This window comes from Oncorhynchus masou, chromosome 18 (genome assembly GCF_036934945.1).
Source record: "Oncorhynchus masou masou isolate Uvic2021 chromosome 18, UVic_Omas_1.1, whole genome shotgun sequence".
Lineage (NCBI taxonomy): Eukaryota > Metazoa > Chordata > Actinopteri > Salmoniformes > Salmonidae > Oncorhynchus > Oncorhynchus masou.
In genome coordinates, this window is record NC_088229.1 from 74,829,577 (window position 1) to 74,847,763 (window position 18,187).

At 45.5% G+C, this 18,187-nt stretch overlaps 1 protein-coding gene across 1 annotated transcript in view; it reads right to left on the reverse strand.

The window, feature by feature from the left end:
• LOC135505269 (zinc finger MIZ domain-containing protein 1-like) overlaps nt 1-18,187 on the reverse strand; it is a 341,310-nt gene that overhangs the window by 208,147 nt on the left and 114,976 nt on the right. The window lies entirely within an intron of this gene.

Sequence of the window (18,187 nt, forward strand, 5' to 3'; positions counted from 1 at the left end):
CCTATCCCCTATATAGTGCACTAAGTTCGACCTTACCCATATGGCTCTGGTCAAAATTAGTGCACTAGAAAGGGCATAGGGTGCCATGTGGGACACATACGTCTACTTGAGAGCTTGTGTTTTAGAAAGGGATGAGATCATGTCTTGGCTTGCTTAGAAAACATTCATATTTACATTACTGGTTCAAGGCCATCATCAAGATATGTACTCAGGGGCTTGGTTGTCAACTGGAGAGAGAAAGCAAGGCAGGCACATTGTTGTTCAAAACAACTAAAGGGCCTCCCGAGTGGCGCAGCGGTCTAAGGCAATGCATCGCAGTGCTAGAGGCGTCACTACAGACCTGGGTTCAATCCAGCCATGACCGGGAAACCCAATTGGCTCAGCGTCGTACGGGTTAGAGGAGGTTTTGGCAGGCAGGGATGTCCTTGTCTCATCGCGCTCTAGCGACTCCTTGTGGCGGGCCCGGGCGCAGGGCACGCTGACTCCTGTCGCCGTCCGCCACATTGGTGAGAAAGGCTTCCGGGATAAGAGGGGGGGGGGTTGGTTTGGTGGGTCATGTTTCGGGTCGATATCACAAAATTGAGGATAAAAACAAAACGACTAAAATCTTAATGTGATATGTGGTTGTCTCTCCTAGCTACCTTAAGATGAATGCACTGACTGTGATATGTGGTTGTCTCTCCTAGCTATCTGATGATGAATGTACTGACTGTGATATGTGGTTGTCTCTCCTAGCTATCTGAAGATGAAGACACTGTGATATGTGGTTGTCTCTCCTAGCTATCTGAAGATGAAGACACTGTGATATGTGGTTGTCTCTCCTAGCTATCTGAAGATGAATACACTTGACTGTAAGTTGTTCTGGACAAGTGCTTCTTCTAAATGACTAAAATATGTAAATATTTAAATATTATTATTTATTATTAATATATATAAATATATATGTAAATATTGGGACTCTAAATTGTGTTGCAGAAAACAATGGTGTTAATAATCACTATCTTTAAAACGTCCTAATCAAACACTCAGGAGGACTCCTAACGAAATAATCTATATGATTCTGATTCCCAACAATGATAACAATCATTAACAATCCGTTAATAATATAGTGAATATCATGTATTTTGTTTGAACAATATAAAAATATATAAAACATAAATCTGCTATCAGGTGAGGTGTTGTCGTGAGTTACATTTGTAAAAGAAAGGTAAGTTGTTGTTGTGCCACTTGTAAAACGCTGAGAGAGAGAGAGAGAACGCTGATTATAACCCATTTCTAGGGTAGCTCAAAATCACTGTCCAAGTTTGAAATCAATGACCTACTTGTGACACGCACACACACACACACACACACACACACACACACACACACACACACACACACACACACACACACACACACACACACACACACACACACACACACACACACACACACACACACACACGTGTATTAGGTACACCACCTCGTTCACGAAAATGGTTCGCTCCTACAGACAGAGAGTCACGTGGCCGTGGCTGGTTAAATACAGCAGGCAAACAGGCATCGAGGCATTCAGTTACTGTTTGATTGAACGTTAGAATGGGCAAAACGAGTGACCTAAGCGACGTTGAGCCGTGGTATGATCGTCGGTGCCGGGCACGCCGGGTCCTGTATGTCAGAAACGGCCTCCTGGGATTGTCAAGCACAACAGTGTTTATGGTTTCGTGAGAACGGGGAGACAGACAAAACCCATCCAGTCAGCAGCAATCGGGGAAAACAGCTCGTTGATGAGAGAGGTCGAAGAAGAATGGCAAGAATCATGTAAGTTCACTCTCAACCCACTCCCACATACCCCACTCTCAACCCACTCCCTCATCCCCCTCGCTCTACCCACTCCCACATACCCCACTCTCTACCCACTCCAGGCAGTAGATCCACCACACACCAGGCTCCCTGTGCCATGGGTGTGTGTGTACGAGTGTGTGTGTGTGCCACGCAGACGGGTGGACAGGGAATCTGTGTGTGTTTTCAGGGCAACTCTGACGCTGCTGTCCTTTTAAACTGAACAGTCCTACCTCCTAACGGAAAGGTCCTACCTCCTAACGGACCGGTCCTACCTCCTAACGGAACGGTCCTACCTCCTAACGGACCGGTCCTACCTCCTAACGGACCGGTCCTACCTCCTAACGGAACATTCCTACCTCCTAACGGAGCAGTCCTACCTCTTAACGGAACAGACCTACCTCCTAACGGAACGGTCCTACCTCCTAACGGAACATTCCTACCTCCTAACGGAGCAGTCCTACCTCCTAACGGACCGGTCCTACCTCCTAACGGAACATTCCTACCTCCTAACGGAGCAGTCCTACCTCTTAACGGAACAGACCTACCTCCTAACGGAACGGTCCTACCTCCTAACGGAACATTCCTACCTCCTAACGGAGCAGTCCTACCTCTTAACGGAACAGTCCTACCTCCTAACGGAACAGACCTACCTCCTAACGGAACATTCCTACCTCCTAACGGAGCAGTCCTACCTCTTAACGGAACAGTCCTACCTCCTAACGGAACAGACCTACCTCCTAACGGAGCAGTCCTACCTCTTAACGGAACAGTCCTACCTCTTAACGGAACAGTCCTACCTCCTAACGGAACAGTCCTACCTCTTAACGGAACAGACCTACCTCCTAACGGAGCAGTCCTACCTCTTAACGGAACAGACCTACCTCCTAACGGAACGGTCCTACCTCCTAACGGAACATTCCTACCTCCTAACGGAGCAGTCCTACCTCTTAACGGAACAGTCCTACCACCTAACGGAACGGTCCTACCTCCTAACGGAACATTCCTACCTCCTAACGGAGCAGTCCTACCTCTTAACGGAACAGACCTACCTCCTAACGGAACGGTCCTACCTCCTAACGGAACATTCCTACCTCCTAACGGAGCAGTCCTACCTCTTAACGGAACAGTCCTACCTCCTAACGGAACAGACCTACCTCCTAACGGAACGGTCCTACCTCCTAACGGAACATTCCTACCTCCTAACGGAACATTCCTACCTCCTAACGGAACGGTCCTACCTCCTAACGGAGCAGTCCTACCTCCTAACGGAACAGACCTACCTCCTAACGGAGCAGTCCTACCTCCTAACGGAGCAGTCCTACCTCTTAACGGAACAGTCCTACCTCTTAACGGAACAGTCCTACCTCCTAACGGAACGGTCCTACCTCCTAACGGAACAGACCTACCTCCTAACGGAGCAGTCCTACCTCTTAACGGAACAGTCCTACCACCTAACGGAACAGACCTACCTCCTAACGGAACAGTCCTACCTCCTAACGGAGCAGTCCTACCTCTTAACGGAACAGTCCTACCACCTAACGGAACAGACCTACCTCCTAACGGAACAGTCCTACCTCCTAACGGAGCAGTCCTACCTCTTAACGGAGCAGTCCTACCTCTTAACGGAACAGTCCTACCTCCTAACGGAACAGTCCTACCTCTTAACGGAACGGTCCTACCTCCTAACGGAACGGTCCTACCTCCTAACGGAACGGTCCTACCTCCTAACGGAACAGTCCTACCTCCTAACGGAACAGACCTACCTCCTAACGGAACGGTCCTACCTCCTAACGGAACGGTACTACCTCCTAACGGAACGGTACTACCTCCTAACGGAACGTTCCTACCTCCTAACGGAACGTTCCTACCTCCTAACGGAACGTTCCTACCTCCTAACGGAGCAGTCCTACCTCTTAATGGAACAGTCCTACCTCCTAACGGAACAGACCTACTTCCTAACGGAACAGTTAGGACAGTCTCTCGAAACCAGAGCTCTCTCCTAACCAGAGCTCTCTGCTAACCGGAGCTCTCTGCTAACCGGAGCTCTCTCCGAACCAGAGCTCTCTCCGAACCAGAGCTCTCTCCGAACCAGAGCTCTCTCTGAACCAGAGCTCTCTCTAAACCAGAGCTCTCTCGAAACCAGAGCTCTCTCGAAACCAGAGCTCTCTCGAAACCAGAGCTCTCTCCTAACCGGAGCTCTCTGCTAACCGGAGCTCTCTGCTAACCAGAGCTCTCTCCGAACCAGAGCTCTCTCCGAACCAGAGCTCTCTCCGAACCAGAGCTCTCTCCAAACCAGAGCTCTCTCTAAACCAGAGCTCTCTCTAAACCAGAACTCTCTCTAAACCAGAGCTCTCTCTAAACCAGAGCTCTCTCTAAACCAGAGCTCTCTTTAAACCAGAGCTCTCTCTAAACCAGAGCTCTCTCTAAACCAGCGCTCTCTCTAAACCAGAGCTCTCTTTAAACCAGAGCTCTCTCTAAACCAGAGCTCTCTAAACCAGAGCTCTCTCTAAACCAGAGCTCTCTCTAAACCAGAGCTCTCTCTAAACCAGAGCTCTCTCTAAACCAGAGCTCTCTTTAAACCAGAGCTCTCTCTAAACCAGAGCTCTCTCTAAACCAGAGCTCTCTCTAAACCAGAGCTCTCTCTAAACCAGAGCTCTCTCTAAACCAGAGCTCTCTCTAAACCAGAGCTCTCTTTAAACCAGAGCTCTCTCTAAACCAGAGCTCTCTCTAAACCAGAGCTCTCTCTAAACCAGAGCTCTCTCTAAACCAGAGCTCTCTCTAAACCAGAGCTCTCTCTAAACCAGAGCTCTCTCTAAACCAGAGCTCTCTAAACCAGAGCTCTCTCTAAACCAGAGCTCTCTCTAAACCAGAGCTCTCTTTAAACCAGAGCTCTCTCTAAACCAGAGCTCTCTCTAAACCAGAGCTCTCTCTAAACCAGAGCTCTCTCTAAACCAGAGCTCTCTCTAAACCAGAGCTCTCTCTAAACCAGAGCTCTCTCTAAACCAGAGCTCTCTCTAAACCAGAGCTCTCTCCCAACCAGAGCTCTCTCCCAACCAGAGCTCTCTCTAAACCAGAGCTCTCTCTAAACCAGAGCTCTCTCTAAACCAGAGCTCTCTCTAAACCAGAGCTCTCTCTAAACCAGAGCTCTCTCTAAACCAGAGCTCTCTCTAAACCAGAGCTCTCTCTAAACCAGAGCTCTCTTTAAACCAGAGCTCTCTCTAAACCAGAGCTCTCTCTAAACCAGAGCTCTCTCTAAACCAGAGCTCTCTAAACCAGAGCTCTCTAAACCAGAGCTCTCTCTAAACCAGAGCTCTCTCTAAACCAGAGCTCTCTCTAAACCACAGCTCTCTCTAAACCAGAGCTCTCTCTAAACCAGAGCTCTCTCTAAACCAGAGCTATCTCTAAACCAGAGCTCTCTCTAAACCAGAGCTCTCTCTAAACCAGAGCTCTCTCTAAACCAGAGCTCTCTCTAAACCAGAGCTCTCTCTAAACCAGAGCTCTCTCTAAACCAGAGCTCTCTCTAAACCAGAGCTCTCTCGAAACCAGAGCTCTCTCGAAACCAGAGCTCTCTCCTAACCAGAGCTCTCTGCTAACCGGAGCTCTCTGCTAACCAGAGCTCTCTCCGAACCAGAGCTCTCTCCCAACCAGAGCTCTCTCTAAACCAGAGCTCTCTTTAAACCAGAGCTCTCTCTAAACCAGAGCTCTCTCTAAACCAGAGCTCTCTCTAAACCAGAGCTCTCTCTAAACCAGAGCTCTCTCTAAACCAGAGCTCTCTCCTAACCAGAGCTCTCTGCTAACCGGAGCTCTCTGCTAACCGGAGCTCTCTGCTAACCAGAGCTCTCTCTAAACCAGAGCTCTCTTTAAACCAGAGCTCTCTCTAAACCAGAGCTCTCTCTAAACCAGAGCTCTCTCTAAACCAGAGCTCTCTCTAAACCAGAGCTCTCTCTAAACCAGAGCTCTCTCTAAACCAGAGCTCTCTCCTAACCAGAGCTCTCTGCTAACCGGAGCTCTCTGCTAACCGGAGCTCTCTGCTAACCAGAGCTCTCTCTAAACCAGAGCTCTCTTTAAACCAGAGCTCTCTCTAAACCAGAGCTCTCTCTAAACCAGAGCTCTCTCTAAACCAGAGCTCTCTCTAAACCAGAGCTCTCTCTAAACCAGAGCTCTCTCTAAACCAGAGCTCTCTCTAAACCAGAGCTCTCTCTAAACCAGAGCTCTCTCGAAACCAGAGCTCTCTCCTAACCAGAGCTCTCTGCTAACCGGAGCTCTCTGCTAACCAGAGCTCTCTCTAAACCAGAGCTCTCTTTAAACCAGAGCTCTCTCTAAACCAGAGCTCTCTCTAAACCAGAGCTCTCTCTAAACCAGAGCTCTCTCTAAACCAGAGCTCTCTCTAAACCAGAGCTCTCTCTAAACCAGAGCTCTCTCTAAACCAGAGCTCTCTCTAAACCAGAGCTCTCTCTACACCAGAGCTCTCTCTAAACCAGAGCTCTCTAAACCAGAGCTCTCTCTAAACCAGAGCTCTCTCTAAACCAGAGCTCTCTCTAAACCAGAGCTCTCTCTAAACCAGAGCTCTCTCTAAACCAGAGCTCTCTCTAAACCAGAGCTCTCTCTAAACCAGAGCTCTCTCTAAACCAGAGCTCTCTCTAAACCAGAGCTCTCTCTAAACCAGAGCTCTCTCTAAACCAGAGCTCTCTCTAAACCAGAGCTCTCTCTAAACCAGAGCTCTCTAAACCAGAGCTCTCTCTAAACCAGAGCTCTCTCTAAACCAGAGCTCTCTCTAAACCAGAGCTCTCTAAACCAGAGCTCTCTAAACCAGAGCTCTCTCTAAACCAGAGCTCTCTCTAAACCAGAGCTCTCTCTAAACCAGAGCTCTCTCTAAACCAGAGCTCTCTCTAAACCAGAGCTCCCTCTAAACCAGAGCTCTCTCTAAACCAGAGCTCTCTCTAAACCAGAGCTCTCTCTAAACCAGAGCTCTCTCTAAACCAGAGCTCTCTCTAAACCAGAGCTCTCTCTAAACCAGAGCTCTCTTTAAACCAGAGCTCTCTCTAAACCAGAGCTCTCTAAACCAGAGCTCTCTCTAAACCAGAGCTCTCTCTAAACCAGAGCTCTCTCTAAACCAGAGCTCTCTCTAAACCAGAGCTCTCTCTAAACCAGAGCTCTCTCTAAACCAGAGCTCTCTCTAAACCAGAGCTCTCTCTAAACCAGAGCTCTCTAAACCAGAGCTCTCTCTAAACCAGAGCTCTTCTAAACCAGAGCTCTCTCTAAACCAGAGCTCTCTCTAAACCAGAGCTCTCTCTAAACCAGAGCTCTCTCTAAACCAGAGCTCTCTCTAAACCAGAGCTCTCTCTAAACCAGAGCTCTCTCTAAACCAGAGCTCTCTCTAAACCAGAGCTCTCTCTAAACCAGAGCTCTCTCTAAACCAGAGCTCTCTCTAAACCAGAGCTCTCTCTAAACCAGAGCTCTCTCTAAACCAGAGCTCTCTCTAAACCAGAGCTCTCTAAACCAGAGCTCTCTCTAAACCAGAGCTCTCTCTAAACCAGAGCTCTCTCTAAACCAGAGCTCTCTCTAAACCAGAGCTCTCTTTAAACCAGAGCTCTCTCTAAACCAGAGCTCTCTCTAAACCAGAGCTCTCTCTAAACCAGAGCTCTCTCTAAACCAGAGCTCTCTCTAAACCAGAGCTCTCTCTAAACCAGAGCTCTCTCTAAACCAGAGCTCTCTCTATCTGTGATAAATGAAAAGGCAGGGAAAACACTCACATGGGACTGAACACAGGGGGGGTGGCTGTTTAAGCACGCGCCCGCACACACACACACACACACGTCTGGAACTAGCGACTCAGAAAGATAGATTGACTGCAGGGTGGTGGTGACAAAGGCGGGTGGACGGACGGACAGGAGGAGGGAGAGCGTGATTTAATGAATGATAGACACGAGTGGAGTGTACATTTCCTGCTATACATCTCAGGCTCAGCTGCCTGGCTTAAGGCTTCCACATTTCTGATACGATCCCTGTCTGTCTGTCTGTCTGTCCGTCTGCGTCTGCGTGTGTGTGTGTGTGTGTGTGTGTGTGTGTGTGTGTGTGTGTGTGTGTGTGTGTGTGTGTGTGGTCGGCATCTGAGCTGAAAGAGAGTCCCCCAGGGAGCATTGATCCAACGTAATGAGTTTTTGTGGAAAGAGCTCTCTCTCCCTCTTTCTGTCTGTCTTTTATGCCCTCTCTCCTCCCCTCTCTCTCTCTCTCCTCTCCCTCTCTCTCCTCTCCCTCTCTCTCTCCTCTCCCTCTCTCTCCTCTCCCTCTCTCTCCTCTCCTCTCCCTCTCCCTCTCACTCTGTCTCCTCTTCCTCTCTCTCCTCTCCTCTCCCTCTCTCTCTCTCCTCTCTCTCTCTCTCTCTCTCTCTCTCTCTCTCTCATCTCCTCTCCCTCTCTCTCTCTGTCTCTCTCTCCTTTCCCTCTCTCACTCTCCTCTCCTCTCTCTCTCTCTCTCTCTCTCTCTCTCTCTCTCTCTCTCTCTCCTCTCATCTCCCTCCTCTCCTCTCCCTCTCTCTCCTCTCCCTCTCTCCCTTGCTGTGTCTTCTACGCTCTTTCTCTCTCTCCCCCTCCCACCCAAAGGACAGCCCACCTCACACCATATGTATTATCAGGTTAGAGACATCACTGTGGGATTGAATCCTTTCATCCTTACAACCAGTTCTTTCATTGAACTGGGTACAAGAAGCGATTATGTTTTATAACGAGGCTATATAATTATAGCATTTCATCTTCACGCATGTTTTTATTTTTTTTAAACAACTCTATTTGGCTGAATGTAATAATAACTAGCACAAATGAAATAAGTTGTCAAAAACATGGCTAGGGAAGTACAATCACATGTTTTATAATTGAACATACCGGAATTGTTCTCTCTATTAGTTAAGAGGAGGCAAAAAATAATGATGGTCTTCTTTGTGACATCACAGCAGCTGCACGTCTCCATCAGCTGATTCTAGATCAGCACTCCTCCTCTGAATACAGCATTGTAAAGAGTCTCGGAGCAAGAGCGCTGATCTAGGATCAGGTCCCCACTGTCCATGCTAAACTGCCATTATAATGATAAAATAAATATATAATAACAACTGATTCTAGATCAGGGTTCCTACTCTGAGAACACCGGACTTGGGGACCTCCATTTAACAATAAATATCTGCGTGCGCCATTTCTTAAAATATTGCCTACGTCAAAAAAATGATGAAGATTTATAAACTTGGCGCACGACAGCCATGCGTATGTTTCCCGTCCCAAATCAGACCCTGTCGTAAACTCCGCGCTGTTGAGAACCAGCGTCACAGATCCCGCCTGGAAAACTCCCAGCGTTTACATTTGTGACAATGTACACCCTTATTTGTTCTAAAAGAAAGAGCCGTGGCAAATTGCATCAAATGTTCTCCCCGAGGTGGAGCCAGTCGGCAGAATGTTTGAGTGACTTTCACCGAAGTGACTGTTTCTAAAATAAAACCACCACCACAAATTGTCGTGAAGTTTGCAGAATATTTTATGTCACAACGGTTTACTTACTCCCTCCCCCCAAACCTAAATATTCCTCACAACCCGCGAATTCGGAAAACATTGTCAAGGCCCACTCCCTGTCTGTTCTACCATTATGTTATAATGTAGCCAACATTTTACAGTTTAAAAATTCGATATCATATTGTACAAAGGCTGATGCAACTAACACTGCAAAAAAAAAAAACGTGAAGAAATGTGATCAGTCTTATTTCCTGATACAATCTACACAGGACCTTCTATTCAGCCAGTTTGTATTGGCGGGAGATTTGGCCTGTTGACATCACCAGGCAAGCCGAATCTCCCGCCAATACAAACCAGCTGAATAGAAGGTCCTGTGTAGATTGTATCAGACCAATAATAGACCAATAAGAAAGAGAGTCCCAAACCTCTCTGCCAATAACAAAGAGAGTTCCAAACCTCTCTGCCAATAACAAAGAGAATTCCAAACCTCTCTGCCAATAACAAAGAGAGTTCCAAACCTCTCTGCCAATAACAAAGAGAGTTCCAAACCTCTCTGCCAATAAAAAAGAGAGTTCCAAACCTCTCTGCCAATTACAGCTAGTTTTCCCCACTCAGAACACTGGCAGACAGTCCTAGCAAAAGTATTGCTTGAGAAATATTATTTAGCTAAAAAGCTGTTTTTGTCCATTTTTAATGGAAAACTAATATTTACACAAAATACTAGGCTGTTGCCGTGCAACAGTTGTACATGGTACATGAAGCACATTATCACTTCAAATAACTTTTTTTTATAAATGCCAAAATTTGCGTGTAAACTGGTGCACGTTTGGGAGGTATATTTGTTTACATAAGCAGCATTTAGAAATTTGGAGCCTGGTTTCAATCTGACCGACAATTTTAAACGCAGGTTAGCAACAATAATAACCTTTTCCTGCAAAATAAAAGGACCAAAACATTCTAAAAAGGGGATGGATAACCATATCAACAACAATATCACAGCTCAATGTCCATATCAACAACAATACCACAGCTCAATGTCCATATCAACAACAATACCACAGCTCAATGTCCATATCAACAACAATACCACAGCTCAATGTCCATATCAACAACAATACCACAGCTCAATGTCCATATCAACAACAATACCACAGCTCAATGTCCATATCAACAACAATACCACAGCTCAATGTCCATATCAACAACAATACCACAGCTCAATGTCCATATCAACAACAATACCACAACTCAATTTCAATATCAACAACAATACCACAACTCAATTTCAATATCAACAACAATACCACAACTCAATTTCAATATCAACAACAATACCACAGCTCAATGTCCATATCAACAACAATACCACAGCTCAATGTCCATATCAACAACAATACCACAACTCAATTTCAATATCAACAACAATACCACAACTCAATTTCAATATCAACAACAATACCACAACTCAATTTCAATATCAACAACAATACCACAACTCAATTTCAATATCAACAACAATACCACAACTCAATTTCAATATCAAAACAAATACACTTGGTATTCAGACCCCTTCACTTTTTCCTCATTTTTGTTACATTACATTCTTATTCTAAAAGTGATTAAATAACAAAAAAATCCTAATCAATCTTCACACAATGCCCCATAATGACATCACAATACCCCATAATGACATCGTAATACCCCATAATGACATCACAATACCCCATAATGGCATCACAATACCCCATAATGACATCGCAATGCCCCATAATGACATCGCAATACCCCATAATGACATCACAATACCCCATAATGACATCACAATACCCCATAATGACATAACAATACCCCATAATGACATCACAATACCCCATAATGACAAGTGAAAACAGGTTATTAGAATTTTTGGAAAATGTATTACAAATCAAAAAACTGAAATACATTCTTTCCATAAGTATTCAGACCCTTTACTATGAGACTCTAAATTAAGCTCAGGAACATCCTGTTTCCATTGATCATCCTTGAAATGTTTCTACAACTTCATTGGAGTCCACCTGTGGTAAATGTAATTGATTGGACATGATTTAGAAAGGCACACAGCTGTCTATATAAGGTCCCATAGTTGACAGTGCAGGTCAGAGCTCCTCAGCTCCTCAGTAAAAGGCACATGACAGCCTGCTTGGAGATTTCCAAAAGGCACCTAAAGACTCTCAAACCATGAACACAAGATTCTCTGGTGTGATGAAACCAAGATTGAACTCTTTGGCCTGAATGCCAATTGTCACGTCTGGAGGAAACCTGGCACCAGCCCTACGGTGAAGCATGGTGGTGACAGTATCATGCTGTGGGGATGTTTTTCAGCGGCAGGGACTGGGAGACTAGTCAGGATCGAGTGAAAGATGAACGGAGCAAAGTACAGATGAAGTCCTGAGTGCTCTGCAGCAGGTTCTCAGACTGGGGCGAAGGTTCACGTTCCAACAGTACAACGAGCCTAAGTACACAGCCAAGATAACGCAGGACTCTGAATGTGCATCTCTGAATAGACCTGTGCAGCAACGCTTCTCATCCAACCTGACAGAGATGAGAGGATCTGCAGAGATGAAACTCCCCAAATACAGGTGTGCCAAGCTTGTAGCGTCAAACGCAAGAAGACTCGATGCTGTAATCGCTGCCAAAGGTGCCATTTGGGACTCACATCAAAAGCAGTGCACTAAATAGGGAATAGGATGCCATTTGGGACTCACATCAAAAGCAGTGCACTAAATAGGGAATAGGGTGCCATTTGGGACTCAAACCCATTGATAATGGTCATCCGAGCCGGCATACAGGACATGTTCAGCTATTGAATTTGAGATGACGGCATTAAAACCATAAAATGGTTTAAAATGGCAACTGAAGGGGCAGAAGGAGACGATCAAACAGGATATGATGTTCCTGTGTGTTCATGTATCAGCAACAGGCTGAATTTAGTCCAGTTGACACATTATTTCCACTACGTTTATTTATTTTGGCATTTCATAAAGATCTAAAGTGTATAAATCAACACCGTTTTGTTCTGTACTGTGATTCGACATGCTCTGCAAAGTTCACCTGTTAAGCAGAAAGCAATTCAAAAACGGTTGTGTTTAAATCCCCACAGATGGACACCACTGGCCCATCTTTGACTTCCCTACAGATGTAAACCACTGACCCATCTTTGACTTCCCTACAGATGGAAACCGCTGGCCCATCTTTGACTTCCCTACAGATGGAAACCGCTGGCCCATCTTTGACTTCCCTACAGATGGACACCACTGGCCCATCTTTGACTTCCCCACAGATGGACACCACTGGCCCATCTTTGACTTCCCCACAGATGGAAACCACTGACCCATCTTTGACTTCCCTACAGATGGAAACCACTGGCTTTGCCATCTATTGTTATCTCCAAAGTTGAGCATTTTCCATAGACTGCGTCCGTGAATCCGCCATAGAAATAGTTACAAAGTATAAAATGAAGCTGCATTATATTGGACACGGTGAAACCTTTGGTAAGTATGATTGGGAAACTATTTCACACCGCAAATATTTTTTACATGATACCGTACAGCAAAGTCAAGTCAGCCAGTGGTCACGGTTCTCACAGGGGAAGCCAAACGATAGGCTACAATGACTTTGCTCAGGATCGTGAATGCCACCAATTACATGCACTGTAACTATACTTTTCTTGAATTTTTGATTTATTTTGCGGGTGTCTTTTTTCACTATCTGGATAGACACTTGTGGTTTCTGGCTAAAGTTCCACCAGTCTGCTCTTTCCATGGGAAAGCTATTATCCCTTTATTGATGTGGATGGAGATGGACAGGAGGAGAAGAAAATCAGGTTAAAAGAAGAGTTTTTACATGGGTTGGGTTTATGAGCCATTCAGAGGGTGAACGGACAAGTCAAAATATTTAAGTGCCTTTGAACGGGGTTCTGGCAGTAGGTGTCAGGTGCACCGGGTTTGTGTCAAGAACCGTAACGCTGCTGGGGTTTTTAATGCACATCAGTTTCCCGTGTTGTATCAAGAACGGTCCACCATCCAAAGGACATTCAGCTAACTTGACCCAACTGTAGAAATAATTAGAGTCAACATGGGCCAGCATCCCTGTGGAACGCTTTCCACACCTTGTAGAGTCAACATGGGACCAGCATCCCTGTGGAACGCTTTCCACACCTTGTAGAGTCAACATGGGACCAGCATCCCTGTGGAACGCTTTCCACACCTTGTAGAGTCAACATGGGACCAGCATCCCTGTGGAACGCCTTCCACAGCTTGTAGAGTCAACATGGGACCAGCATCCCTGTGGAACGCTTTCCACACCTTGTAGAGAAACATTCTGATATGGTGAGTGTTGAAATCTTCTTTCTTGTGCTTTTTGAGGGGTGAACGACCCAGCCGTTAAATTCCACAATCTCCTAAAGGACCGATACACCCAAACCTCCCATCGCAAAGCCCTTCTAGGAGATGAACCTAGAGAAGAGTCCCCTCAGCCAGCTGGTTCTGGGACTTACAGTGAAATGCTGAATACAACAGGTGTAGTAGACCTTACAGTGAAATGCTGAATACAACAGGTGTAGTAGACCTCACAGTGAAATGCTGAATACAACAGGTGTAGTAGACCGCACAGTGAAATGCTGAATACAACAGGTGTAGTAGACCTTACAGTGAAATGCTGAATACAACAGGTGTAGTAGACCTCACAGTGAAATGCTGACTACAACAGGTGTAGTAGACCTTACAGTGAAATGCTGAATACAACAGGTGTAGTAGACCTTACAGTGAAATGCTGAATACAACAGGTGTAGTAGACCTCACAGTGAAATGCTGAATACAACAGGTGTAGTAGACCGCACAGTGAAATGCTGAATACAACAGGTGTAGTAGACCTTACAGTGAAATGCTGAATACAACAGGTGTAGTAGACCTCACAGTGAAATGCTGACTACAACAGGTGTAGTAGACCTTACAGTGAAATGCTGAATACAACAGGTGTAGTAGACCTTACAGTGAAATGCTGAATACAACATGCTTAATTAAATATTTCACTTGCTTTGGCAATGTAAACATATGTTTCCCATGCTAACAAAGCTCTTAAATTGAATTGAGACAGAGACAGACAGAGAGATAGACAGACCGAGAGAGCAAGAGAGAGAGACAGAGAGATAATAACTGATAACAGTTTAGCGATGGTAGTAGAAGTCGTAGTAATGATGATTGTAGTTGTAGTACTGATATAAAGGAGAAGATGACCGTTATATTTATTACCTAAATGCCAGAACTATCCAAGAACCTGACACCCTCAGAACACAGGGAGACAAACACCTACCTGGAGGTGACAGCATTCCCTCCCCCATATGCCCTCCTAGGCACAACTATGACAACATAACCAACAAAAACGGGTCACAAATCCTGCAGCTCTGTCGCACGCTGGGTATGTACATAGTCAATGGTAGGCTTCGAGGGGACTCCTATGGTAGGTACACCTATAGCTCATCTCTTGGCAGTAGTACTGTAGACTACTTTATCACTGACCACAACCCAGAGTCTCTCAGAGCGTTCACAGTCAGCCCACTGACACCCCTATCAGACCACAGCAAAATCACAGTCTACTTAAACAGAGCAATACTCAATCATGAGGCATCAAAGCCAAAGGAACTGAGTAACATTAAGAAATGTTATAGATGGAAGGAATGCAGTTTGGAAACCTACCTAAAAACAATTAGGCAACAACAAATTCAATCCCTTTTAGACAATTTCCTGGGTAAAACGTTCCACTATAGTAGTGAAGGTGTAAACTTGGCAGTAGAAAATCTTAACAGTATATTTGACCTCTCAGCTTCCCTATCAAATCTAAAAATCTCAAATAGAAAACCGAAGAAAATAAACAATAATGACAAATGGTTTGATGAAGAATGCAAAAATCTAAGAAAGACATTGAGAAACCTGTCCAACCAAAAACATAGAGACCCGGAAAACCTGAGTCTACGCCTTCACTATGGTGAATCTCTAAAACAATACAGAAATACACTACGGAAAAAGAAGGAACAGCACGTCAGAAATCAGCTCAATGCAATGGAAGAATCCATAGACTCTAACCACTTCTGGGAAAATTGGAAAACACTAAACAAACAACAACACAAAGAATTATCTATCCAAAATGGAGAGGTTAACCACTTCTCCAATCTTTTTGGCTCTATAACAAAGAATAAAGAGCAAAAACATATACATGATCAAATACAGATCTTAGAATCAACTATTAAAGACTACCAGAACCCACTGGATTCTCCAATTACATTGAATGAGTTACAGGACAAAATAAAAACCCTCCAACCCAAAAAGGCCTGTGGTGTTGATGGTATCCTCAATGAAATGATCAAATATACAGACAACAAATTTCAATTGGCTATACTAAAACTCTTTAACATCACCCTTAGCTCTGGCATCTTCTCCAATATTTGGAACCAAGGACTGATCACCCCAATCCACAAAAGTGGAGACAAATTTGACCCCAATAACTACCGTGGAATATGCATCAACAGTAACCTTGGGAAAATCCTCTGCATTATCATTAACAGCAGACTCGTACATTTCCTCAATGAAAACAATGTACTGAGCAAATGTCAAATTGGCTTTTTACCAAATTACCGTACAACAGACCATGTATTCACCCTGCACACCCTAATTGACAACCAAACAAACCAAAACAAAGGCAAAGTCTTCTCATGCTTTGTTGATTTAAAAAAAGCCTTCGACTCAATTTGGCATGAGGGTCTGCTATACAAACTGATGGAAAGTGGTGTTGGGGTAAAACATACGACATCATAAAATCCATGTACACAAACAACAAGTGTGCAGTTTAAATTTGGCAAAAAACACACACATTTCTTCACACAGGGTCATGGGGTGAGACAGGGATGTAGCTTAAGCCCCACCCTCTTCAACATATATATCAACGAATTGGCGCGGGCACTAGAAAAGTCTGCAGCACCCGGCCTCACCCTACTAGAATCTGAAGTCAAATGTCTGCTGTATGCTGATGATCTGGTGCTTCTGTCACCAACCAAGGAGGGCCTAGATCACCAAGAGCACCTAGATCTTATGCACAGATTCAGTCACCAGGACCACAAATACAAATTCCATCTAGACACTGTTACCCTAGAGCACACAAAAAACTATACGTACCTTGGCCTAAACATCAGCGCCACAGGTAACTTCCACAAAGCTGTGAACGATCTGAGAGACAAGGCAAGAAGGGCATTCTATGCCATCAAAAGGAACATAAATTTCAACATACCAATTAGGATTTGGCTAAAAATACTTGAATCAGTCATAGAGCCCATTGCCCTTTATGGTTGTGAGGTCTGGGGTCCGCTCACCAACCAAGACTAAGGAGGGTCTGCTGTAGACAGATGACCTGGTGCTGCTGTCTCTCACTAAGGAGGGTCTGTTGTCTCCCACGAAGGAGGGTCTACTGTCTCCCACTAAGGAGGGTCTGTTGTCTCCCACTAAGGAGGATCTGTTGTCTCCCACTAAGGAGGGTCTGTTGTCTCCCACGAAGGAGGGTCTGCTGTCTCCCACTAAGGAGGGTCTGTTGTCTCCCACTAAGGAGGGTCTGTTGTCTCCCACTAAGGAGGGTCTGCTGTCTCCCACTAAGGAGGGTCTGTTGTCTCCCACTAAGGAGGGTCTGTTGTCTCCCACTAAGGAGGGTCTGTTGTCTGCCACTAAGGAGGGTCTGCTGTCTCCCACTAAGGAGGGTCTGTTGTCTCCCACTAAGGAGGGTCTGCTGTCTCCCACTAAGGAGGGTCTGTTGTCTCCCACTAAGGAGGGTCTGCTGTCTTCCACTAAAGAGGGGTTACAGCAGCACCTAGATCGTCTTCACAGATTCTGTCAGACCTGGGCTCTGACCGTTAATCACAGGTTCTGTCAGACCTGGGCTCTGACCGTAAACCACAGGTTCTGTCAGACCTGGGCTCTGACCGTTAACCACAGGTTCTGTCAGACCTGGGCTCTGACCGTAAACCACAGGTTCTGTCAGACCTGGGCTCTGACCGTTAATCACAGGTTCTGTCAGACCTGGACTCTGACCGTTAACCCCAGGTTCTGTCAGACCTGGGCTCTGACCGTTAATCACAGGTTCTGTCAGACCTGGGCTCTGACCGTTAATCACAGGTTCTGTCAGACCTGGACTCTGACCGTTAACCCCAGGTTCTGTCAGACCTGGGCTCTGACCGTTAATCACAGGTTCTGTCAGACCTGGACTCTGACCGTTAACCCCAGGTTCTGTCAGACCTGGGCTCTGACCGTTAACCCCAGGTTCTGTCAGACCTGGGCTCTGACCGTTAATCACAGGTTCTGTCAGACCTGGACTCTGACCGTTAACCCCAGGTTCTGTCAGACCTGGGCTCTGACCGTTAACCCCAGGTTCTGTCAGACCTAGACACTGTCCGTTAACCCCAGGTTCTGTCAGACCTAGACACTGTCCGTTAACCCCAGGTTCTGTCAGACCTGGACTCTGTCCGTTAACCACATGTTCTGTCAGACCTGGACTCTGTCCGTTAACCTAAAGAAAAGTAATTACTTTTTTTTTTGATATTCTAAAAGAGGTCTGGAAATCAGGATCAGAAATATAAATTCTATTTGGACACAGTTCGATTAGAACACACCAAAAACGACACGTATCAAGGACTAAATATCAGCAACACAGGAAGCTTCCACATGTGAACGAGCTGAGAGACATAAAGAACATTCTACGCCATTAAACGGAACACTAAAATCAGAATTCCAATTAGAATCTGGCTCAACATTTTCCAATCAGTTCTCCAACCAATTCCTTTATGTAGG